This window comes from Schistocerca nitens, chromosome 7 (genome assembly GCF_023898315.1).
Source record: "Schistocerca nitens isolate TAMUIC-IGC-003100 chromosome 7, iqSchNite1.1, whole genome shotgun sequence".
Lineage (NCBI taxonomy): Eukaryota > Metazoa > Arthropoda > Insecta > Orthoptera > Acrididae > Schistocerca > Schistocerca nitens.
In genome coordinates, this window is record NC_064620.1 from 105475025 (window position 1) to 105499742 (window position 24718).

The 24718-nt window shown below is 42.0% G+C and overlaps 1 protein-coding gene and 1 non-coding gene across 2 annotated transcripts in view; both read right to left on the reverse strand.

Annotated features, from left to right (window-relative positions):
• The window catches only part of LOC126195183 (intraflagellar transport protein 56), a 208646-nt gene extending 192952 nt beyond the window's left edge, over positions 1–15694 (reverse strand). The window contains exon 1 of the mRNA XM_049933697.1: positions 15637–15694. The gene's annotated coding sequence lies outside the window, so the exon portion shown is untranslated. The remainder of the gene's footprint in view (positions 1–15636) is intronic.
• Trnaa-cgc (transfer RNA alanine (anticodon CGC)) lies at positions 10876–10948 on the reverse strand. The gene has a single exon. It is a non-coding gene; the product is annotated as a tRNA-Ala (tRNA).
• Positions 15695–24718: the final 9024 nt, after the last annotated feature.

A 24718-nucleotide genomic window follows, 5' to 3' on the forward strand; every position in this document is an offset into this window, starting at 1 on the left:
AATTGAAAATGTAGTAAAGCGTCTGGTTTTTCAGCAGGTTTTATGAGGTTGCTGAGTCAAAAATGTAGGAACATAGGCACAAATAATTTTTAACTTCTTAAATTTCTCCATCTCGTTACAAGAATCTCTCATATCAGATTTAATTTGACATTCGGGATAATAATACAAGTTTGAATCAGATCAGTTTAGAACATTTTGCTGAGATCTTAAAATACCAGATTCTTCTGCTCAAACAACAGTAACGCCAACTTATCTTTTAGCTACAACATGTATTGGGACATTTCAAAGGAATTCTGTAATCACCAATATAGAAATGTGATTAGCTGTGAAGTCCTTTTCTTTGTAATGTACAGTATAATTATGTATCTATAATCCTCTTAGGATTGGAAAATCTTTGTTTCTTTGTACTACATTCACAAAGTGCTTTGTATGACATTGGCAATTCTTTCCTTCATAGCGACAGGCTGGCCTGGAGGGCATGTTGGAAAACATGTGGGTTAACGTTATTAGCGTTTTTTTTTTTTTTTTTTTTTTTTTTAGTTAATGTGCACACCTTTCTGCTGCAGGAAAAGCAACGGAATAGGGTGGATAATGATGCTCAAATCTGCTTTTTCAGGTTTCCTCAAGAAACACCAGACACCACATGTGTACTCTTGTGGCTCCGTAAGGTATTATGCCTAGAGATAGTCACTTATGTCACTGTGATATGCATTTCTGTAGCTGCCACTTTCTTGTGCACTACTACGTATGTAAATGATCATAACTGGTATCAAGACATACTCCGTCTCAATTTTCACTGCTCCACAAGTCAGGCTGAACGTGGTGATTAATGAGATAGGAGGAAACCTGGAAAATGGCACCCTTGATCATAACATATATTTAAGAAGGTATCGATGGGCATAGTAGTCACTGTAGGTGCTACATTGGTCCTTGACTGGAGGTGCAGTTACTGTTCAATCTGCTGTGACTGCTCAATGGATGCAGCGATCCAGACATGAATTTGTTTGTAGCTGCTATCCAGAACCTCAGTGAGGCATAGACACCTTCCTAAGATTATCAGCACCAACAGTGCTACTAACTTGACATATCACACTCAGTGTGTAAGATACTGTAGGTTTTTAAAACGGCCACCTTGCTTAGTGCACTCTACAATAATACTGTCTCACTGAAATTCAGTTGAATGCATGGATTTTATCATTAGCTGCGTCACTTCTTCCCTACAGCGTTTAACATCTTAATATAATACTTGAAGTAACAACCATCCTTTCAGCAAATTAAAGAAATTCAGTTTTCATAGGAGTTATGTTTCATGATCTTTTATCTTCTACACCATAATTTTTGAACCCATTGTTTTACTACTCTGCACCTACACCTACATCTATACTGTGCAGTTAATAGGGTTTCTTCTTGCCCCATCCATGTTTAGAGCACAGAAAGAATATTGTAAATAATCTAACCTTGCTTTTGTGATCCCTGTGGGAGCAATATGTAGGGAGTTGTAATATATACCCATATGAAAATCGGGTTCCTCTCTGAACACGATGGCTGGATACCGTGGGTATGATAGGTGTGAAGGGTGAAATGGATGAGTAAAGCAGGGGAATAATGTAACAAAAAGACGTCCAGATACAAAGCAGTTCCTCTATTGGAACAATAACAGCAGAATTAATTGCAGAACTCATTTACAAAGGTAAGTTGCCATGAAAATGTCTATGAACAAAAACTATCAATTGAGTAATCCCCAGCACTCATGCAGGAGTTACAAGTGTTCAACATCCGTGTGTGGTGGTATCAGTTTAAATAGTTCTTAAGACATCATGAGAAACATCGTTAATGTTTTTAAAGTATGGTAAACTAAGCTAATCTAACACTGTGATCAAGGAACTATGGAAATACAAATACACTGAAGACCCAATGAAACTGCCTAATATTATGTAGGACTCCTGTGAGCCTGAAGACGTGCCCCAACAAGATATGGCATAGACTCGACTAAAGTCTGAAGTAGTGCTGGAGGGAATTTACACCATGAATCCGCAAGGGCTGCCCATAAATCCGTAAGGGTACGGAGGGGTGGAGCTTTCTTCTGAACAGCACGTTTGCAAGGCCACCCAGACATGCTCAATAATTTTTCATGTCTGGGGAGTTTGGTGGCCATCAGAAGCATTTAAACTCAGAAGAGTTTTCCTGGAGCCACTCTGTAGCAATTCTGGACGTGTGGGGTGTCCTTTTGTCCTGCTGGAATTGACCAAGTCTGTCAGAATGCACAATAGACATGAATGGATGCAGGTGGTCAGACAGGATGCTTACATATGTGTCACCTATTAGAGTCGTATCAGGGTTCCCACATCACTCCAACTGCACATGCCCCAAACCATTACAGAGCCTCTATCAGCTTGAACAGTCCCCTGCTGACTTGCAGGATCCATGGATTCATGAGGTTGTCTCCATACCCATACATGTTCATCCGCTCGACACAATTTGAAAGGAGACTCGTCTGAGCAGGCAACATGTTTCAGACATCAACAGTCCAATTTGGTATTGATGGGCGATGGTGAGGCATAATGTTTTGTGTTGTGCAGTCATCAATGGTACATAAGTGGGCCTTCAGCTCCAAAAGCCCATATTGATGATTTTTCGTTGAATGGTTCGCTCGCTGACACTTGTTGATGGCCCTTCATTGAAATCTGCAGCAATTTGCAAGGGTTGCACTTCTGTCACGTTGAACGATTCTTTTCAATCGTCGTTGGTCCCCTTCTTGCAGGATCTTTTTCGCGCAGCGATGTCGGAGATTTGATGTTTTACCAGATTCCTGATATTCACGGTGCACCCGTGAAATGGTAATACGAGAAAATCCCCACTTCGTGAAAATGGTTCAAATGGCTCTAAGCACTATGGGACTTAACATCTGAGGTCATCAGTCCCTAGACTTAGAACTACTTAAACCTAACTAACCTAAGGACATCACACACATCGATGCCGAGGCAGGATTAAAACCTGCGACCCACTTCATCGCTACCTCGGAGATGGTGTGCCCTTCACTCGTGCGCCGAATATAACACCACATTCAGACTCACTTAAATCTTGGTAACCTGCCATTGTAGCAGCAGTACCCTATCTAACATCTGTGCCAGACGCTTATGTTATATAGGCGTTGCCACCCACTGCGCCATATTCGACCTGTTTACATATCTCTGTATTTGAATATGCATGCCTATACCAGTTTCTTTGGCGCTTAAGTGTAAATAAACTTGGACATACTGTTAGTATCTAATCGAACACAATGATCAAAGCAAAATATAAATAAACGGACTTGAGGCACTGTGGGTGAAGCTAATATAGCTCAGTGATTAGAGCAAATACAGAACACAATAAATGTACTTGAAGTACCGTAGCTAAAGCTGATGTAACAGAGTTGAGAATTTCAGTCTCTAACACCTGTACAGGTGATACTGCAGTGGTCTGTATATAGTTCTGTAAACACTTGTCCTCCACAGGTGTCGTGGGAACCTGCAATGGTGTTCGCTTTATAAGACCGACTCACCACTGATGTCTTCATGAGCTGTGCATAAGCCGTTAAGTTCTGATAATGAAGTAACTTGCGCATAACGTTAACACCAAAGCCTCTGCTAATGCGATGTTTCTGTCTCATTCTTTGAGGTGCCCATTTTCCACATTCCAGTGACGTATTTCAGTCTCAGAAACTAGATGTTTCAGAACTATAAACAAATGAATGCTAGATAACGCTGGTACAAGCTGTTAAATTTAATTGTAATTCTATCTTGAGAGGACAGTCCCCTTTATGACAATCAGTGCAGATGTTCTCTAGATTGATTTTTTAAATTCAGCTGAGGCTCTTTATACTTGACATTCTAAAATCTTTGGAAAGGTAACTAGATAAATTCAGTGTTCTCTACACATTTAAAAATATTTTATCTAGTGGAAAACTATCACCTGTTAACAAATGTAACAAAATGTAGATTAAACTTTTATCAATCAGTCGCTAGTACAGAACAGAACCTATAGGATGTGAAAGCCAGAATAAATCATTTAAATAATAGGAAATTGCCAATTAAGGTGTGTGTATTGACAGTATGTGATCTTATGATCGACTCTTTGATATATACAAAAATAATGTTGCTGAATGCTCGAACATGCACTAAATTGCTATAAATAATCGAACACTGCCGAGTAAGAGTTATTAGGTCTCATCAACATTAACATCAAAGAGAATTCTGTCTAAGTGGTTCCCAGGCGCCCGGGTGGATGGAACCATAGAAATCATATGATATTTTGGCGACCTACCGCATAGCTAAAATATCATTTAGATTTCTGCAGTTTCATCTAACTGAACTCTGAGAACAAGTCAGGTATGTAACACATAAAGATATAACAGATGTGTGTAAATCTCATAAGACTTCCTCACTGTCTAATGGTCCAGCCTGGTCGAAATTTTACATGGGCACAGGTCCCGCACCTTCTGCAATTTGCTGCATTCGTCTCAACAGGCCCACTGCCTATGTACACAGCCACATTACTGGTGTGTCCCACATCTGAGCTCATTCTTTCAGCTGGGACTGTGGGTGGACCTAAGGCATCAACATTAGCCATAGGGGGCAGCAAATGTTTGAGGTCACGCCCAACCAAGAGCATCTAGTCAGGTAATGGAATCATTTCCAGTCACAATGAATTGTACCGGTACCCCTTCCATCCAGTTGTCGAGTCGGTGATATCTACACAACTATGAACGTGACATGTCTGCACAACAGCCTGCCTGCTACAGCTATAGCCATCACTCTCATGTTTGGTGTCAACAGGGGTCCGACAGCGACCAATGATGGGAGCCAATGGAGGTGGAACTACTTCCGCACCCTAGGCCACTTTTGGCATCCACTGATAGCAGAGATCCCTTTCAATACACAGTCAATGGAGGCGTAGCATTTTCAGACTCAGGTGTCCATGGAGACCGAATTGTTGTTCCCATCCCCTATGCAGCAAGCACCAATTCCCCTGCAGGCAGACCATGCTGCACCTCACAACGCAATGATCAGTTGGCAATCTGATCACCTGCGCTGGCATCTGACGTAGCCACTCTCGTCCATGACTTTCCACAGGAACATTTGGTGGGGGTTTCCAGCATCTCTCTCTGTGTCACTCTCTCCTTCCTTCAGAAAGTCAGGATAGGCTGGGCCATTTCCGGCATTACGTGCCGTTTTTTTTGGTGGTGGCGGTGGGTAGGTGGGGGGGGGGGTTAGTATCCGATAGTGATTTGGATTGCCCATCCAGCTTGATTATCGATATGCAGAACAGGTCTGGCTACGTACTCCAGCCGCAAATTGCTTCGACGCAAGGTGCCGCCAGAGCCGCAAGCATGTTACACGTAGCCGTCCACTGACGTGAGACTGCCTGTAAACACCGCTGCGTTAGTTCACTGAAGGGTTAACTATGTGCCATTGATTAGTAGGGTTTTGATCATGTCTGCATTACGTTTTCAATTCGAATTGCTCCTTGGACTGTTGGTATACGCTTAAGACGATTTTGCTATTCTCTGGGTTTGTTTTTGGCGAGCTATTCACTTCGTGAACTTTGCCGCGTCGACCTCTGGAATCCGCTGTTTGTTTCATCGGCCTCTGTATTACCACGAGTATTGTAGTGTCGGCAGACTTGCCAACACTGCGTACACTAATTGAAAGAGGCGGCCAAGATGCACGCGCTAACTCACGAAGGATGGAATGAGGTCTGAAACAGGAGACTTAATGAATGCTATAAAGAAAAGTACGTAACTTCTGGACTACTTAACTTTTAATACAGCCTTTGTATACATCGTTCTTGATGAGACATCTGGAGATTGTGGCGATACAAGTGAGACTCTTTTGATACCAGCTATATAAGGCTAATGGCGCCTTGCTAGGTCGTAGACATGAACTTAGCTGAAGGCTATTCTGTCTCTCGGCAAATGAGAGCAAAGGCTTCGTCCGTATAGTCGCTAGCAACGTCGTCGTACAACTGGGGCGAGTTCTCGTACGTCTCTCGAGACCTGCCGTGTGGTGGCGCTCGGTCTGCGATCACACAGTGGCGACACGCGGGTCCGACATGTACTAATGGACCGCGGCCGATTTAAGCTACCACCTAGCAAGTGTGGTGTCTGGCAGTGACACCACAAGTATAAGTGAATATAATACAGAGTAGGATGGGAAACCTACTTACTCTCAGCTATAGGTGTGTTCATGTGTACTTCTTACAGTTAATGAATCAGTTGCAAGGAAGAGATACCATTATGTGCGCTAGAAGAGGGTAAAAAAAAGGTCAGAATCTTTCCAAACTGTATGGGGTGCAACACAGCACAATGGAAGAAGGAAAAAAAAATGCGACACCAAGGAGTTGTGCAGCATAAACGAAATTTGGTAGGCGTGTTTCTACATCTGAGAGATGATGTCTATTCACATTTCGTGCCAGTCAAAAAAAGAGGCGCTCGTAGCGGCACTATGAGGATGCAAATCAGATTTCTGTTAACCCTTTCGTGAGCCGTAGGAAACATGCTTCCCACTACAATGAACTCGCTCCTAGTCCCGTGGGATTCACAGTTCCCACCTCTGTACGGTGCTACCACCTAGTGAACAGTATAGGGTACTACTTCCTGTCGGAAGTTCCCGCCGTTTTTGCTGTACCTTCGCGCGGAGGCATTGTATAGCCGATTGTTGCTCTGTAGAGGAGCCTTTCAGTGCTGTTTTAGTGACATTTTGTGATTTTTTCCCTCAAAGCTATAGTATAAAGTAAATACTTTTATTTGCCCAAATTTATGAAGGAAAACGTAAAATTGGAACGAGGAGAATTCCAGCTTGAAACAAAAGGAGCCATTTCTGCAGTAAAATGGGTGGATACGCGTCCAGTCACTTTTCTGTCCTCAATTCATGACCCATGAGAAACAGCCACAATGAAAATAAAAACAAGGATGTTACTAGTACAGAGATTTCTTGTTCTGATGTTGTGGCAGAATACAACAAAATAATGGGTGGTGTCGATAAGTTTGATCAATTACGAGAAATGTATGCTATTGGCAGATGTTCTGTGAAATGGTGGCACAAAATATTTTATTTCCTGGTGGACGTTGCTGCAGTGAACAGTTTTATCCTGTGGAAAATAAGTAAAAGAGAAAGTGGACAGCATGATCAGCTCACATACAGGATCCATCTAGCCAGACAATTGATCGCTGGCTTCTCATCCCAAAAAAGGCGTGGACAAAAACCTGTCTTTCTGGCAAAAAGGGGTAAAGTACCTGAAGATTTTCGTCATGTGGCTGTAGGGGAGCATCAACCCATTTTAGGAGAAACCTACTGGACGTGCCGTCATTGTAGTACCAAAGCTTCGGAAAAGAGCACTCGCTGTGTTTGTACATATTGTCAAATACCACTTTGCATAGACACATGTTTCAGAAAATTTCATGGCAAGTAATTGTGAACAATCATTGTGACAAGAGAAGTAAATTTATCAAATAAATATGACATATATTGAAAAAGTTGTTTTTGTCATTTAACTCCAAGGAAGGGCAGTGGGAAGAATACTTCCCACGTTGTTGTGTGACCTCACTTTCACAATTCGAGCAAATTTGATATTCTGTATGATAAATATTCCTATCTGTTAACTACTATCTGCTCTCCATTCATTAAAAAAAAACTGCTCAATAATTTTGCCCACGAAAGGGTTAAACACACTCTGTCAACTGTCGTGGGCTTTACTTATCTTTGAGAGTGGACGTGGTAAGTTGACTTTAGTCAAGAATGCCTTTAAGACGTCATTATCAACACCTCACTGAATTTGAAGGAGGTCGTGTAATAGGGCTATGAGTTTATTTTTCTTTCTGCCATATGCAAGCAGACATGCCAGGAATGTAGCCACGTTACATGATTGCTGGCAGTGGTGGTCACGAGAATATACGGTCATAAGAAAATCAGTCTCTGGTCGCCTAAGTGGCACCACCGAGACGGAAGACCATCGTGTTTGGCGTATGCAGGTGGTGCATCATACTGTACCTCCTGTAGCAATCTGAACAGCAGTTGGTACCACAGTGACACAACGAAGTTGCAGATCGGTTAATTCAAGAACAGCTCCGAGCCAGACGCCCTGTAGTGTGGGTTCCACTGTCCCCAAACATCGCCCTTTACGACTTCAGTGGTGTCGAGCAAGAGCTCATTGGAGGGCAGAGTGGGGGTCTGTTGCGTTTTCTGATGAAAGCTGGTTCTGGCTCAGTGCCAGTGACGCTCTTGTGTTGGTTAGAAGGACGCCAGTTCAGGGCCTCAACCAACCTGTCTCAGTGGTAGACACTGGAGACGGGTAGTTCGCGAACGAACGGGTGCAAAGGAACGGTCCACCAAGATGAACGAAAGGATCGAGGAACGAATTCCAAGGAACGACCGGTTCATAGTTCACTTCGGTCGCGGCGGTCACTTCGGCAGTTCTCATTCCAGCCTCGGTCCCGTGCTCGTCTCAGTCTCGGTCTCCCTCGGCCGCACTCGTCGTTCTTCGCATGACCACCTGTCTCAGTTCCACTGCCGACTGCTCCTAGTTAGTTCAATATCCAGTTGTTCGTTTCGTTCACTGCGCTCGCCTATTTTACATGTGTTCCAAACTGTTCTTGCACTGGGTTTTGGCTATGCAGCGTCCACGACCGGTAATCAAAAAGTATTTTATAGTTACGTAAATTACATAAAAATTACGTTGTATGTAATAGGTACGTCTTTTCAGGTAACAAAATGGCGTATCAGCTCACTTCATTATATCGATGAACAGCAGAACACATACTTATAACAAGGCAAGTTTTTTTTTTGTTATTCATATATTTTTTGGTTTCATCGACTTGATTTAGCAGCTAACTTTCAATAATTTGCTTAATTTTTAGTGTAAGAAAATTCATACGAAACTATTTTCGTGTATCTTTCATATACAAAACATTACATTTAGGAAGGCCCTAATTATTTTTAAGTTTGGTTGTTTCCAATTTGCATTACCTACTAGTTTAGTTTCTTTGAAAAAAAAAAAAGAAAAAAGTGGGTTGTGGGTCATTTTGGCTCAGTAGAAAAAGCGATTCCTCTCCATTTTAAAAGACATTGCCATAAAATCGTATTTACTTATTATCTCAAAAACATTTGTTAAGACGGAGCTTTCAAACCAAAAACTTTATTACTGCGAACTTAATTATTACTATTATTGCTGCATTAACTTTAATAATCCAACATAAAAACCTAATTTTTACTAAGCGTGTGGCGCAAGTATGAGAAAACCACATTTTATTTTATGCTTCCATAAAGTCTCTACTTTGCCTACGAACTCAGAGACAACGTGAAGTATATATAGGATGTAAACGATTATTGATTACAACGTAGCATAGCTATGTAGTGGAAGTCTAAACGAAGAATTTTATACAAGACACTTGTGGTCTATTACGTTGGGAAACAGCCACCAACAGGTTTACAAGACTACATGAGCTATAGCCCATGCGCGTCGCGTGAGATTTTCATGTTCTCTTCTCCAGCTCTCTACACATCGTCATCGATTGTTTCGCAATTGTTGCTTGCATTAGCTTGTTATTTCTTCACTGCCTAATTATTACATGTTTGTCTGTTTGTCGTATCTGCTCGTAACGGGCAACACATCGTCCGTAATTGGCGAGCAGTCTGTACTCGGGGCCGGTTTTCCGTGCGCCACCCTATATTATTTCCCTGCGATCAGCCACACAAGGCTATAGTTGGCTAAGCGAGAGGTTGTGCAGAATCACAGAAATTACTTCTAAAAGTGTGTAAGAATTCTGTAATGAATAAAAACTCTATACTCCATGGGGGAGGCAAGTGCCCCCTCTTGGTGCCCTCCATCCTTCAGTCACCTACAATACTAGTTTTCAGTTTTGTCATAAGAACCGTATACCAAGCGCAAATGAACGGTGAACGAGTAAAAATGAACGGTTTCCAAAAAAGAACGATCAGCAGTGAACTAGTTCCCAAGGATGAACGAGTTTGCCCATCTCTAGTAGACACACTGGACCTACACCTCGAGTTATGGTCTGGGCTGCGATATCATATGACAACAGGAGCGCTCTCGTGGTTATCCCACGCACCCAGACTGCAAAATTTGTACGTCAGTCTGGTGATTCGACCTGTTGTGCTGTCGTTCATGAGCAGCATTCAAGAGGGCGTTGTCCAACAGGATAACGTTCGCCCACATACTGCTGTTGTAGCCCGACATGCTCTAGACAGTGCCGTCATGTTGCCTTGGCCTGATCGATCACCAGATCTATCTCCAACTGAGAACATGTGGGACATTACCGAGCGATTACTCCAGCGTTAGCCACAACCAGCATTAACCATCCCTGTACTGGATGACCAAGTGAAACAGGCATGCAACTCCATCCCACAAACTGACATCTGGCACCCATACAACGCAATGCATGCACGTTTGCATGCTTGCATTTAACATTGTGGTGGCTATACCGGTAATTAACGTACCAGCATTTCGCATTTGCAATGGCTTACCTCGTGTGTACGTTAATCTGTGAACTTGGAATGTTAATCACTTGAACATGTTACCTATACAAATGTATTCCCAAAATTCCATTACTATTCCTGTGAACATGTGTCCGGAAAGGCATCATTGTCACGATATATGGCGCTGACGAATGACAGTACCTCTGACCACGTGCCGTGTGTTCCTTTTGTTAGGTTAGGTTAGTGTTTTTTAACGTCCCGTCGACAGCGAGGTCATTAGAGACGGAGCACAAGCTCGGGTTATGGAAGGATGGGGAAGGAAATCGGCCGTGCCCTTTCAAAGGAACCATCCCAGCATTTGCCTGAAACGGTTTAGGGAAATCACAGAAAACCTAAATCAGGATGGCGGGAGACGGGATTGAACCGTCGTCCTCCCGAATGCGAGTCCAGTGTGCTAACCACTGCGCCACCTCGCTCGGTGTGTTCCTTTTGTGTTGCAGGCTGTGTAATTGACGCAGCGTGATATTCATTTCGGGAAGAAGCCGAGATGGTGTTTGTGTACGGCCAAACAGATGGAAAAGATGGAGAGGCAGCACGGCCATACCAAAACAAGTACCTTCACAGACACCAACCACATCACACGACATTTCAAGGCCTTTTTGGGCGTTTATGCGATCATGGGTCCTTTCAGACGAACGCGCAGGGAGGCGGCAGGCCATACATACACCAGATGGAGAATCGTGTTCTACAGGACATTGAGACAAAGCTTAGTACAAGCTCCAGCGAAGTGGCCCTCCAGCATGGTGTACGCTAGGCTGGTTCAAATGGCTCAGAACACTATGGGACTCAACTGCTGTGGTCATAAGTACCCTAGAACTTAGAACTACTTAAACCTAACTAACCTAAGGACAGCACACAACACCCAGCCATCACGAGGCAGAGAAAATCCCTGAACCCGCCGGGAATCGGACCCGGGAACCCGGGCGTGGGAAGCGAGAACGCTACCGCACGACCACGAGATGCGGGCTATACGCTAGGATACGATTATGTGTATCCTGCATGACAACCGCTACTACCCTATCCCATGGAGGCCACTTTGAACATCTGTGGTAATGTAGATGCGATGCAGTTCTGTAGTCTGTTCCGGTGCGGTTTGTTGTCGTTGCACGCACACCATCCATTTCCGGACACATTTCATAGAACCTTTTTTTTCCTCCGTTTCCAGTCAGGAATTCGTTCCTGCAGTTTGTCGGTTTTGTTAATGTTCACCCTGTACTAATGACTTTTAAGACAATACTAAAAGTAACATCAAGCTTTTATGAAGCTCTAGCTAAAAAAAGGCTAACGAATATCTACTCATATTGCAATGAAATTTTAAAGTAGTGCAAATATCGAAAACTTACTTTAAATGGAGATGGGACCTGGATAAACTGACTAAACCAGAGGTTGTACAGAGTTGCAGGGAGAGCATAAGAGAACAATTGACAAGAATGGGGGAAAGAAATACAGTAGAAGAAGAATGGGTAGCTTTGAGGGATGAAGTAGTGAAGGCAGCAGAGGATCAAGTAGGTAAAAAGACGAGGGCTAGTATAAATCCTTGAGTGACAGAAGCAATATTGAATTTAATTGATGAAAGGAGAAAATATAAAAATGTGGTAAATGAAGCGGGCAAAAAGGAATACAAACGTCTCAAAAATGAGATCGACAGGAAGTGCAAAATGGCTAAGCAGGCATGGCTAGAGGACAAATGTAAGGATATAGAGGCTTATCTCACTAGGGGTAAGATAGATACTGCCTACAGGAAAATTAAAGAGACCTTTGGAGAAAAGAGAACCACTTGTATGAGTATCAAGGGCTCAGATGGAAACCCATTTCTAAGCAAAGAAGGGAAAGCAGAAAGGTGGAAGGAAGGGACTATACAAGGACGATATACTTGAGGGCAATGTTATAGAAAGGGAAGAGGATGTAGATGAAGATGAAATGGGAGGTGTGATATTGCGTGAAGAGTTTGATAGAGCACTGAAAGACCTAAGTCGAAACAAGGGCCGGGAGTAGACAATATTCCATTAGAACTACTAACAGCCTTGGGAGAGCCAGTCCTGACAAAACTCTACCATCTGGTGAGCAAGATGTATGAGACAGGCGAAATACCCTCAGACTTCAAGAAGAATATAATAATTCCAATCCCAAAGAAAGCAGGCGTTGACAGTTGTGAAAATTACCGAACAATCAGTTTAATAAGTCACAGCTGCAAAATACTAACACGAATTCTTTACAGACGAATGGAAAAACTAGTAGAAGCTGAGCTCGGGGAAGATCAGTTTTGATTCTGTAGAAATATGGGAACACGCGAGGCGATACTGACCCTACGACGTATCTTAGAAGCTAGATTAAGAAAAGGCAAACCTACGTTTCTAGAATTTGTAGACTAAGAGAAAGCTTTTGACAATGTTGACTGAAATACTCTCTTTCAAATTCTGAAGGTGGCAGGGGTAAAATACAGGCAGCGAAAGGCTATTTACAATTTGTACAGAAACCAGATGGCAGTTATAAGAGTCGAGGGACATGAAAGGGAACCAGTGGTTGAGAAGGGAGTGAGACAGGGTTGTAGCCTCTCCCCGATGTTATTCAATCTGTATATTGAGCAAGCAGTAAAGGAAACAAAAGAAAAATTCGGAGTAGGTATTAAAATCCATGGAGAAGAAATAAAAACTTTGAGGTTCGCCGATGACATTGTAATTCTGCCAGAGACAGCAAAGGACTTGGAAGAGCAGTTGAACGGAATGGACAGTGTCTTGAAAGGAGGATATAAGATGAACATCAACAAAAGCAAAACGAGGATAATGGAATGTAGTCGAATTAAGTCGGGTGAGGCTGAGGGAATTGGATTAGGAAATGAGACACTTAAAGTAGTAAAGGAGTTTTGCTATTTGGGGAGCAAAATAACTGATGATGGTCGAAGTAGAGAGGATATAAAATGTAGGCTGGCAATGGCAAGGAAAGCGTTTCTGAAGGAGAGAAAATTGTTAACATCGAGTATAGATTTAAGTGTCAGGAAGTCGTTTCTGAAAGTATTTGTATGGAGTGTAGCCATGTATGGAAGTGAAACATGGACGATAAATTGTGTGGACAAGAAGAGAATAGAAGCTTTCGAAATGTGGTGCTACAGAAGAATGCTGAAGATTAGATGGGTAGATCACATATCTAATGATGAGGTATTGAATAGAATTGGGGAGAAGAGGAGTTTGTGGCACAACTTGACTAGAAGAAGGGACCGGTTGGTAGGACATGTTCTGAGGCATCAAGGGATCACAAATTTAGCATTGGAGGGCAGCGTGGAAGGTAAAAATCGTAGAGGGAGACCAAGAGATGAATACACTAAGCAGATTCTGAAGGATGTAGGTTGCAGTAGTTACTGGGAGATGAAGAAACTTGCACAGGATAGGGTAGCATGGAGAGCTGCATCAAACCAGTCTCAGGACTGAAGACCATAACAACAACAACAACTTTAAATGTTAAAAATGGGAAATTATGCACATTCGAATACACAAAACTGCAGTATCTTAAAGCTAAAATATCAATAAGTCCCAACTGGAATCAATCAGTTCACACAAATAAGTGGGTGCAACTATTTGTGGGAATAGTCACATAGAATCAGTCGTAGGTAAAGGAGGTGGCAGACACAGATTCATTGTAGCAGACACAGATTCATTGGTAGGATAATGTGAAAACGCAGTCCATCTAGCAGTCTCCAAAGGAAATGGTTTACAAAACGCTCGTGCGATCCGTCGTAGAACTTTGCTGAAGTGTATGGGAAAGAAACGAAGTAGGTCTAGCAGGGGATATTGAACTGTACAAAGAAAGGCACTACGAATATCACAGTTCTGTGTGATTCAATGGACGTGTAACGGAGATGCTGAAAACATGAACTGGCAGATGAATGAAGATAGGTTACAACTGTCCCGCAAAAGCGCAGTTACAAACTTACAAAAAGCCATACTTATATGCTGAGTGAGGAATCTAGGAATATATTACAGTGTTCCATACATCGCTGCTATAATGTGTTTGAAGACAAGATTACAGTAATTATCTCGAGCACGGAGACAGGTAATCAGTCATTCTTGACGCGTTACATGGCCTATGGATTGGGAAGAAACCCTAGTACATGACGCAATGGAAAGCTCCATCTGCCATTCAATTCACTTTGGCTGGCAGAGTATGGATATAGATGTAGATGATAAAATATCTGAGCTCCCTCTGTCCTTACTGAATGTAAACAAGTCATTGAAATAAGCAGTTGCATTTTCAAGTGCATGCAAGACAATATCTATGGCGATACATCTTCTTCGTGACTGGCGGGGCTTTCATCTCATCAGAGTGCAGAGAAAAGGCACCATAGAAGGTCACTAATCCGTTTAGTTCACTCAACAATGTTGCAGAAATGTTGAACTATGTCAGCTGACGGACATTCTTTAAACAATACCACATGATATGGAAAAGTGATCGCAAAATTTCGCGAGGTAGTATACAGCGAGCAATGTGGTGAGCCTTCGAACCTTCCCACTGCGCGCGAAATGATCGCGGAGAAATGATTACACTGTTCACAGAAAACGATTCCAATATACCAAGAGACGAACTTTTGTTCAAATGCAGCTTCCTGAACACTGGACACTCGCATGTTATTAACTGAAGTGCGCACACCGAAACGTTGGTCATAAACAGCCATCAAAGCAAATGAATACCAGCATAAGACTCACCACATCCATGTCACTGATTAAGCAGCAGCTATTCATTTCGCCACAGTTAGCTGTACTTATTTCCATAACTTAATTCGTCTACACGTGTAAGGGAAAGTGAGCTGGAAAAACACTGAACAATGTTTTCACATATAAAGATGCCCCATTTATGCACTTCCTAATATTTGTAGGAATCGCAGAAATTTTACAGAAATTTTAAAGAGTAAATAAAGTCCTACCCGACCGAAGTTGCTGTTCATTGTGAAGAAATTGATGAAGGATATAAATTTCCTGGAATGACTAAATGACTAATGAAATCAAAATAAAACACTCTCATACTTGGTTAACGTTACACCTTTCAAGCGTTTTTCTGGTCGCAGTAAATAGCTTCCCTCTAAAGGTAAAACCACTGAACACAGAGAACTCACCTGTGCGTGCTTACTTTGCAGACTTCGGTGGCAGTTGCCCTTTTGCTGTGTTCAACGCCGATCATTTCCTGTGTGCGTTATCTTTCTTATCGCTCCGTAATCAGTGGGAACTCAGGCAAGAGGTAAGGGAAAGCCAATCCCACTGACGTGTGACAAAAAAAAAATGGCTCTGAGCACTATGGGACTTAACAGCTATGGTCATCAGTCCCCTAGAACTTAGAACTACTTAAACCTAACTAACCTAAGGACATCACACAACACCCAGTCATCACGAGAAGACGTGTGATATTTTGCAAATATGCGAGAAAAGTATGCTCTGTGAGACTGTTTGTTAGATCTTAAAAAACAAAACAAAAAATAATCATAGTCGAAAGGTATCGTTTTTACGGAGACGTCTTCTTACTAGCTGACAAAAGTACGGAAATTGCGAAAACATAGCAAATACGGTACGCTGTTGTTGAATGTCAGCTCCTCACACCTGGCCTCGACATATGAGTGAACGTGGCATCTGTCTCCGCGATAGGAATTGAAAAGTTACTTCTTCAGAAATTAGGAATTTTATACGACACCATTTGAAATTACGATATCAGTTCTTTTTGCAATCACCAAATTTCTCCTCCGGATGTGAAAAGATTTTGTTAACGCCCACTTACAGACGGAGAGATATTCTTCTCAACAATATAAGAGAAATCGGAGCACGGACGGAAAGATTTAAGTGTTCATTTCTCCAGCGCTCTGTTCGAGACTGAAACGGTACAGAAATACGAGTATAAAGGTGATTCGATGAACCGTCTGCCAAGCACTTAAACAATACAAAATACACTCTGACAATATATACTACTCTATGCAACACTATATTATATTATATTATAGTGTAGCTTATTGCATTAACTTTTAGAAACTATCCTGGTGTAATTTGGTACACGGTCATGATTAAAGTGCATACTGTAATGTATTGACACTAGTTTTTTATTATTAAGTATGTACTACTACATCCTGTATGATGAAGCCAATATCACTCTAAAATGATCTATGGTGAATAAAATCCTGGATTCTTGATTCGTTGCAGAGTTCTCATGTGAATGTTGATGTTGATGGGTAAGTTGACGAAGACTCTATGACGACGAATTTCGAATTTCTCCGACATAACTACAGATGATGCTACGTGCACTATGACACTGCTTCCCTAGCGCGTTCTGCAGGCACGTCTGTTGAACTAGACTCACTTGGTCATTTTTTGAGGTTGAGAACAGACACGGAAGTTCACTCTGTTTTTGTAACAATTTTTCCTATGGTTTAAATAAGTTCATGTTAGTAATACTTTTATATTAATTAATATTAGTTGATTCCTCTTAAGCCTTGTAAATTTACACTTTAATGATATTGTTCTGTAAGATTTTGTACATGTTTAAGCCTGTATCCAAAATGTCGACTGCGGTTAAGATGCCGAATTTTGCAGAGGCTAAGATGACGAATCACTTCTCTGTTCAGTATAGTGATGCCATTTTGATTGCAGGCTACATAATAAACGTGGAGGAAGTGTACGTAAGGAAGAATGACTGACAGAAATGGAGCAAGGAATCAATGAAAGAGGCTGTGAAGCATTAAGAAATGGAAATCCTATTAATATCGCCGCTAGTAAGCTCAGACTCCTTGAAACTACATTACGTCACTATGTAAAAAAACATACTGATGAAGTAAGCTCTGCTTTTATTCCTATTTAAACATATTTGAAAATCTAATTTTAAGATAATATTTTATCTATTTGGTTTTCAAGGAAAATTAAAATAAAATCTTTGTCTTCTATTTTTTTAGAAAATCTCGTTGTGAACCCAATAATTCACACAGCTTATTTTATTTCAGGATTTGCCACAAAATTTGGGCAGGTTTAAAAATACATTTAATGAGGACCAATTACAAAAATTGGAGCAATATGTCACAGATTTTGACAGAAGACCTTTTGGACTGACAAGGTCTGACTTTGCTCCAGTTGTCTGCGTTTATGCTATATTTAAGAATATAGAGTGGATGTTGAGCAAAGCTAAAAAGATGGCAGGGAAAGATTTTATTCAGAATTTCAAGACACAGTTCAAGATTTCTTTTGGTAAAATGTGCTGGCGTAACCTGTCGTCAACACACCAGTCGGCAAAGATGAAGTGCGAAGATCATTAAGTAGGTGCAGGATCAAGTGCGCTTATCATAAGATAGGCCAGAGAGACACACTGACAAGCAACTTGCCGCCAACGCCCTCTCAACAGCATGTATTTTGCTGCCGCCCCTATCCAGAGGCCCTCACTGACTGGCTCACTCCAGTTGGAGTCTGTTAGTATAGTAGCCAAGCGGGTCACAGGCTGCGACAGTACATACCGATCAGATTAGTGACTACAGTGGGACTTGTACCTTACATCAGTCTGCAAGAGAACTATTACTGAGGAGCTTGTACCACAACACATGGACTCTATTCAAGTTCGGTAGATGTTCATGTAAATAAAGAACGGTATTAATCCACGTGTGTATTTGTGTTGTAGAAGGAGGATACCAGCCACCCATAACAACAGCCTCTCCCTTGCTTCCTTGCGGTACAAGACTCTACATAAACCAGCTAGACAGACTGCACTCAATAAATTGAATGTAGAGGAATTATTTAATGTATACAGAGAAATAAGAACAAAATACAGGTTTGGGCCTCGCGAGATTTTTAATGTTGGTGAGACAGGATGTCCAACTGTTCCCACAAAGATACCACCAGTACCGAGATCTACTGACAAGAGAAGAGTAATAAAGGTTTCCTCTGTTGTGAGGGGAACAAATGTCAGCGTTGCTTGCTGTGATAGTGCCACAGGTCAGTTAATACCTCCATTTTTTATTTATCTGAGGGTTAGAATGCAGCCAGCTTATCTTGATGGTGCACCACCAGCATTTGTTGGAGTTGGCCATAAACATTGGTGCTGAGAGCTTTGTAAAATGGCTGGAGAATTTGATTAAACAAGTAAGATCATCAGAAAGAAATCCAATCCTTTTGTTTATCGATAAGCATACTTTTCATCTCACCTTGGAAGCCGTTACTCTCCACAAACATAATTTCATAATTCTTCTAGGTTTCCCGTCTCATACAAGCCACTGATTGCAACCGTTGGATGTGTCATTTTATGGACCTCTGAAGACTGCCTATAGCAGATCTTGTACTGACTACCTTGTTAATCATCCAGGCCAAGTGATAACAATACAAGTCACTGCAGTACTGTTCAAAATTGCCTTTAGCAAAGGTGCAGCTATAATGGGGTGCAGCCAACTGCAGGTGGTTGCTCAAATCGGTTCCAATGATATGTGTCACTTTGGATCAGAAGAGATTCTCTCTGGTTTCGAGCGGATAACAGAAGTGGTAAAGGTTGCCAGTCTTGCTTGAAAGATGAAAGCAGAGCTGACCATTTTCAGCATAGTCGACAGGACTGATTGCGAACCTCTGGTACAGAGCCGACTTGGCAACGGGAATAAAATAATAATTGGATCCTTTTACCGACCTCCCAGTTCAGATGATACAGTTGCTGAAAGGTTCAAAGAAAACTTGAGTCTGATTTCAAACACGTACCCGACTCATACAAATTAGTTGGTGGTGACTTTAATTACCCTCGATATGTTGGCGAAAATACATGTTTAATTCCGGAGGAACCCACAAAACATCATCCGAAATTGTGCTAGACGCATTTTTTGAAAATTATTGCGAGCAGTTAGTTCTTGAATCCGAGCGAATAGTACACGGTTGTGAAAACACACTTGACCTCTTAGCAACAAATAATCCTGAGTTAATAATGAGCATCAAAACAGATACAGGGATTAGTGAACACAGGGTTGTCGTAGCGAGATTGAATATTTTAACCCCCAAATCCTCTAAAAACAAACGAAAAATATACCTATTCAAAAAAGCAGATAAAAATCCATTTGACTCCTTTCTGAGACACAATCTTCACTCATTCCAAATTAATGATATAAGTGTAGACCACTTGTGGCTTGAATTCAGAGAAATAGTATGGGCAGAAATTGAGAGATTTATATCAAATAAATTAACAAACGACGGAGCCGATCATCCTTGGTACAAAAAACGGGTCAGAACACTGTTGCAGAAACAACGAAACAAACACGCCAAATTTAAGCAGATGCAAAGTCCCCAAGATTGGCGATCTTTTACAGAAGCTCGAAATTTAGCACGGACTTCAATGCGAGATGCTTATAACAGTTTCCACAACAAAACCTTGTCTCGAAACCTGGCAGTAAACCCAAAGAGATTCTGGTCGTATGTGAAGTATGGCCCGCATCTCGTGGTCGTGCGGTAGCGTTCTCGCTTCCCACGCCCGGGTTCCCGGGTTCGATTCCCGGCGGGGTCAGGGATTTTCTCTGCCTCGTGATGGCTGGGTGTTGTGTGCTGTCCTTAGGTTAGTTAGGTTTAAGTAGTTCTAAGTTCTAGGGGACTTATGACCACAGCAGTTGAGTCCCATAGTGCTCAGAGCCATTTTTTTGTGAAGTATGTTAGCGGCAAGAAACAATCAATGCCTTCTCTGCGCGATGGCAATGAAGATACTATCGAAGACAGTGCTACCAAAGCAGAGTTACTAAACACAGCCTTCCGAAATGCCTTCACAAAAGGATACAAAGCAAATATTCCAGAATTCGAATCAAGAACAGCTGGCAAAATGAGTAACGTAGAAGTAAATATCCTCTGGTGCAGTCTGTATACCAATTAGGTTCCTTTCGGAGTAGCTGATGCATTAGCTCCATACTTAACAATCATATACAACCGTTCGCTCGACGAAAGATCCGTACCCAAAGACTGGAAAGGTGCACAGGTCACACCAATATTCAAGAAAGGTAGTAGGAGTAATCCGCTTAATTACAGGCGTATATAATTAACGTCGATATGCAGCAGGATTCTGGAACATATATTGGGTTCGAACGTTACGAATTACCTCGAAGAAAACGGTCTATTGAAACACAGTAATATGGGTTTAGAAAACATCGTTCTTGTCAAACACAACTAGCTCTTTATTCGCGTGAAGTATTGAGTGTTATTAACAAGGTATTTCTGGGTTTCCAGAATGCTTTTGACACTGTACCACACAAGCGGCTTATAGTGAAACTGCATGCTTGTGGAATATCGTCTCAGTTATGTGACTGGATTTGTGACTTCCTGTCAGAGAGGTCACAGTTCGTAGTAACTGACGGAAAGTTACCTACTAAAACAGAAATGATTTCTGGCGTTCCCCAAGGAAGTGTTGTGGTGTCACCGCCAGACACCACACTTGCTAAGTGGTAGCCTTTAAATCGGCCGCGGTCCGTTAGTATACGTCGGACCCGCGTGTCGCCACTATCAGTGATTGCAGACCGAGCGCCGCCACACGGCAGGTCTAGAGAGACTTCCTAGCACTCGCCCCAGTGGTACAACCGACTTTGCTAGCGATGGTTCACTGACAAAATACGCTCTCATTTGCCGAGACGATAGTTAGCATAGCCTTCAGCTACGTCATTTGCTACGACCTAGCAAGGCGCCATTACCAGTTACTATTGATATTATGAATAATGTACCGTCAAGAGCGACGCTCATCATTAATGGATTAAAGTTAAGTATTCCACCAGCTACGTCCGTTTTTCTAAATTCTAATTTCCTTGTCCTGTTCCAGACCTCACGCCAGCCTGCGTGAGCTAAAACGCGTGCCTTTCGGCTTCCTCTAATAACACGGGGTTGGCTCTCCTGCCAACCCACAACAAGTGTTATAGGCGCTTTGCTGTTCTTTATCTATATATTAGCACACTGGACTCGCATTCGGGAGGACGACGGTTCAATCCCGTCTCCGGCCATCCTGATTTAGGTTTTCCGTGATTTCCCTAAATCGTTTCAGGCAAATGCCGGCGGGATGATTCCTTTGAAAGGGCACGGCCGATTTCCTTCCCAATCCCTCCCTAACCCGAGCTTGCGCTCCGTCTCTAATGACCTCGTTGTCGACGGGACGTTAAACACTAACCACCACCACCTTTATCTATATAAACGATTTGGGAAACAATCTGAGCAGCCGTCTTAGTTTGTTTGCAGAAGACGCTATCTTTTATCGACTAATAAAGTCATCACAAGATCAAAACAAATTGCAAAACGATTTACAAAAGATATCTGAATGGTGCGAAAATTGGCAATTGACCCTAAATAACGAAAGTGTGAGGTCATCCACTTGAGTGCTAAAAGGAATCCGTTAAACTTCAGGTTACACGATAAATCATTCAAATATAAAGGCCGTAAATTCAACTAAATACCTAGGAATTACAATTACGAACAACTTAAATTGGATGGAACACACAGAAAATGTTGTGGGGAAGGCTAACCAAAGACTGCGTTTTATTGGCAGGACACTTAGAAAATGTACCATATCTTCTAAGGAGACTGCCTACACTACGTTTGTCCGTCCTTTTTTAGAATACTGCTGAGCGGTGTGGGATCTTTACCAGATGGGGCTGACGGAGTACATTGAAAAAGTTCAAAGAAGAGCAGCACGTTTTCTATTATCGCGAAATATGGGAGAGAGTGTCACTGAAATGATACAGGATTTGGGCCGGACGTCATTAAAAGAAAGGCGTTTTCCGTTTCGACGGAATGTTCTCACGAAATTCCAATCACCAATTTTCTCCTCCGAATGCGAAAATATTTTGTTGACACCGACCTACATAGGGAGAAACTATCACCACAATAAAATAAGGGAAATCAGAGCTCGTACGGAAAGATATAGGTGTTCGTTCTCTCCGCGCGCTACACGAGATTGGAATAACAGAGAACTGTGAAGGTGATTCGATGACCCATCTGCCAGGCACTTAAATGTGATTTCCAGAGTATCCTTGTAGATGAATGCGATAAAGGGCTTTATGGACACAGGAATTGAGTCATTAAATCCATAGATACTCAGTGATGAACACTTTGCACCCTCACTAACAGTGGACAATGCCATCAATGAAATTTTTTCAGCGATATATGCTGTACCTGGCAAACCAAACAGCAAAAGATACACTAGCAGGGCCTTCACCTAACTCTACAACTGCCTCTATTTTACCTTCGTTACCCCGAGCAGAACTTCTTCCAGGGTCTTCAATTGACCCTACACCTACTTCCATTTTATCTCCATTATCCCATGAAGAACTTGGTATATTATGAGTGCCCTCAGATCCCTCTAATTCTACATTTACTTCTGCTTTACCTCTGTTACCGCAAGCTATGTCTAAGTGAGGTCAAAACGCATGAAGAAATAAGCTGCCATCTCTACACACAACCCATGAAAATAGCTCTGGAAGAAAAGAGACAAAAATAAGAGGACCATGGGAAGAAGAGACAAGAAACAAAAATGAGGAGAGATAAAAAATTAAAAATGAAAGCAAATGCAAAGGCAAAAAAAAAAAACAAAGGTCCTAAATGTAAACTTGTTTTCAATATAGAATTTGGAATGAAACAAAAAGAAAAGAATCCTAGAATAGACTTCTGCGACACATCTTCAAATATATCCATCAAAATTGATTGCATTGATTGTGAGTCTGAATATGTTGATGAAAGAGACTGCTTCCTTTGTGATGAGTTTTGAAAGACAGGGATGTAGTATCAGTGTCCATTATGCCAACAGTGGGCTTGTGCGCAGTGAACGGGCTTAAAGTACTGGGAAGCAAAGGAGAAATGTTAGATTTGTGACTTTTGTGGCAAATACATAACCATCAATAAAATGTCTTTATTTTGTAGGCAAAATGTGCTTTTCATCGTCTTACCAATACCCCAAAGTCATCTGACCCTCCATGTAAGATAAGTTCACGAATGGTACTATCACTAACAAAAATAGGTCTATCTAAAAAAAAAATCCTTCGTTTTAGGATATGTTTAAGAACTTGAATCTGAAGCGAAGATCTGAAGTACAGATTTTTTCTTAAATAAACTATTTGAACTCAAAATAAAGGCCAGGGAAATCATAATATAACTTACTGTTGGCAAATTACCTGACAGTCTCCTAAATTACAAACAGAAGAACTCTAAGCTCACTCTACATAATATTAGTAACTCCACTAACATAGCATACTGGTCGCTTCGGAGTATTGCAAATGGAGTAGAACTGCTACCAGGTGCTCATGAGAGCCCCCACCACTGAAGTAAATCATGGCAGCGAGGTGATGTTTATGTGCATGTCAGCTGCATGTAATCAGCGCGCTAAGGGCCCCTTCAGACGTAGCCAATGAGCAGTGCTGCCAATGGCGAACGCTGCAGGGTGCATGTGCCGTTTCACACGCAGCCACAGCTACGAATGGTGGCGCTCCAGGCTGTCTCGATGGTCCGCTTCGCCGCCAACGGCGACCGCTAAAGTGGCGCCACTTGTGACTCTGCAAGGAACTTCATGGTAGCATTCAGACTGCTCCACACCCACACCAAACGCGCGAGCCTAGCGCTGATGACACTCCCGAGACGTGGTCCGCTTTGTTCCTGATGCAGTGTAAGGCGGAAGTAGTTGGTTGTGCACTGTCTTAAGACACTGGCGGTTGGATATAGGAATTCATGGATCAAACATCAACACGAAGGATTTTGTTATTGAGATTGAAACGTGGCCCGCAATATGACATCTGAAAGAGGAATGCGTGGTACTCCATCTACCAGAAATTCGAAACAAATTTCACTCATATGTCCCCAATAGAAAAAAGTAAGGAAAGTAATGATTCTTTCCACGAGAGATCAATAATATGGGAAGTACTGTAGTGGATAAAGTGCTTTACAAATTCAGTACATGCAAAAGTGTATCCCAACCAACCATCTCAGATGCATGTTAATTCCTATTTCCAATGTGATGTACGTTTAAATTATTTCCAAGACCCTTCATTCATGAAATAATCAACAAATGCTATGTGGTGTCACCGCTAGACACCACACTTGCTAGGTGGTAACTTAAATCGGCCGCGGTCCTGTAGTACATGTCGGACCCGCGTGTCGCCACTGTGTATTCGCAAACGTAGCGCCACCACAGGGCAGGTCACAAGACACGGACTTGACCTCGCCCCAGTTGTACGGACGACATAGCTTGCG